The sequence below is a fragment of the Bison bison genome, unplaced genomic scaffold (genome assembly GCF_000754665.1).
Source record: "Bison bison bison isolate TAMUID 2011002044 unplaced genomic scaffold, Bison_UMD1.0 scf7180017863325, whole genome shotgun sequence".
Classification (NCBI taxonomy): domain Eukaryota; kingdom Metazoa; phylum Chordata; class Mammalia; order Artiodactyla; family Bovidae; genus Bison; species Bison bison.
The window spans coordinates 588,871-591,578 of record NW_011493897.1 but is presented as its reverse complement, the minus strand read 5'-3'; positions in this window follow the sequence as shown (position 1 = coordinate 591,578).

Below are 2,708 nucleotides of genomic sequence, written 5' to 3'. Positions count from 1 at the left end.
ACCTGTTTTAGGAACTGTAGTACTAGAAATGAGAAGACATAATTCTCACCCTCAAGAATCTCATGGACATAGTGGGTGTATTTTTGTTGTTGTTGTTATTGAGACATTCCAAATAGTACATTTATTTTCAGGTGTGCATTATCATCCATACTAACATGCTGATAAATAGATGAAATTGTTGCTTACTCTTTTAAAAACAGCTTCCTGCCTGCCTTTTTATTTTATTTATTTATTTTTTTTAAATTTTATTTTATTTTTAAACTTTACAATATTGTATTAGTTTTGCCAAATATCGAAATGAATCTGCCACAGGTATACCCGTGTTCCCCATCCTGAACCCTCCTCCCTCCTCCCTCCCCTACCCTCCCTCTGGGTCATCCCAGTGCACCAGCCCCAAGCATCCAGTACCGTGCATCGAACCTGGACTGGCGACTCGTTTCATACATGATATTATACATGTTTCAATGCTATTCTCCCAAATCTCCCCACCCTCTCCCTCTCCCACAGAGTCCATAAGACTGATCTATACATCGGTGTTGAAGTATAGTTGAGTTACAGCTTTATGTTAGTTTCAGGTATATAGCATATTGATTCAGTATTTTTACAGATTGTGGTTTTTGTTCAGTTGCTAAGTTGTGTCTGAGTCTTTGCAGCTCTATGGACTGCAGCATGCCAGGCTTCTCTGTCTTCCACTATCTTCCACAGTTTGCTCAAATTCACATTTGTTGAGTCAGTGATGCTATTTAACCATCTCATCCTCTGTCACACCCTCTCCCTTGGCCTTCAATTTTTCCCAGCATCAGCATCTTTTCCAATGAGTCGACTCTTTACATCATGCAGTCAGAGTACTGGAGCTTCAGCTTCAGCAGCAGTCCTTCCAATGAATATTCAGGATTAATTTCTTTTAGGATTGACTGGTTTGGTCTTCTTGCAGTCCATGGGATTCTCAAGAGTCTTCTGCAGTACTATAGTTTGAAAGCATCAGTTCTTTGGTCATCAGCCTTCGTTATGGTTTAACTCTCACATCTGTACGTGAGTACTGAGGAAACCATAGCTTTGACTATTCTGACCTTTGTCGGCAAAGTGATGTCTGCTTTTTAATATAGTGTCTAGGTTTGTCATAACTTTCCTTCCAGGGAGCAAGCAGCTTTTAATTTCATGGCTGCAGTCACCATCTACAGTGAATTTGGAGCCCTAGAAAATAAAATCTGTCACTGCTTACACTTTTTCCCCTTCTATTTGCATGAAGTAATGGGACCGGATGCCGTGATCTTAGTTTTCTGAATGCTGAGTTTCAAGCCAGACTGAATTTTCATGTATTATACAAGCTATCTGTCTCCTTCTCCCTCCATCTCCCCAAAGGTAACCGCTAACTCATTTTCTATATCTGTGAATCTGTTTTGTTATATACATTCGTTTGTTTTATTATTTAGATTCAACATATAAGTATATTCAGTATTTGTCTTTCTCTGTGTGACTTATTTCAGCAAGCATAATATTCTCTAGGTCCATCTGTGTTGTTGCTAAAGGCAGAATTTTGTTTTTGTGACTAATATTCCATTGTGTGTGTATATATATATATATATACACCACATCTTTATCCATTCATCTGTTGATGAACACTTGAATTGTGTACATTTTTTGGCTGTTATAAACAGTACTGCTATTGTGGGTACATGTATCTTTTTGAGTTAGTATTTTCATTTTCCCCAGATATATAGGGAATTTCTGGATCAAGAGTGGAATTTCTAGATCATAAAGTAGGTCTGTTTTCAGTTTTCTGAGGAACCTCCATTCTGTTTTCCATAGTGGCGGCAATGAATATACATCCCCATCAAAGTATACAGGGGTTACTTTTCCCTCCATGTCCTCACCAACATTTGCTATTTGTAGACTTTTTATAATAGTCATTCTGATAGATGTTATGTAATATCTTATTGTGGTTTTTATTTACATTTCTCTAATAATTAATTCTGTTGGGCATTTTTTCATGTGCCTTTTAGCCATTTATATATGTTTTCTTTGAAATAAATATTTATTCAGGTCTTCTGTCCTTTTTGATTGGGCAGTTTTTATGATGTTGAGTTGAATGAGCTGTTTATATATTTTGGATATTAACACCTTGTCAGTCATATCATTTGTAAATATTTTCTCTCATTCTACAGGTTGTCTTTTCCTTTTGTTGATGGATTCCTTTGGTATGCAAAAGATTTTAAGTTTAATTAGGTCCCATTTGTTTATTTTTGCATATATTTCTTTTGCTTAGGAGAAAGATCTAAAAAATATTGTTTTGATTTATATCAAAGAGTTTTTTGCCTGTATTTTCTTCTAGAACTGTTATGGTTTCAGGTCTTCTATTTAGGTCTTTAATCCATTTTGAGTTTATTTTCATAAATGGTTTGAGGAAATCTTATCACTTTACATATATCTCTCTAGTTTTCCCAGGCCCACTTATTAAAGAGACTGTATTTTCTCCATCATAGATGTGTAAACTTACTTTGGGCTCTCCTTTCTGTTCCATTGAGCTATGTGTCTGTTTTTATGCCAGTACCATGCTGTTTTTTTTAATTCTATGTATGTATTTTTGGCTGCATTGAGTCTTCATTGCTGTGTGAGGGCTCTTCTCTAATTGCGGTGAATGGGCATGACTCTGTAGTTGTATGTGGGCTTCTTACTGCAGTGGCTTCTCTTGTTGTGGAGCACAGGCT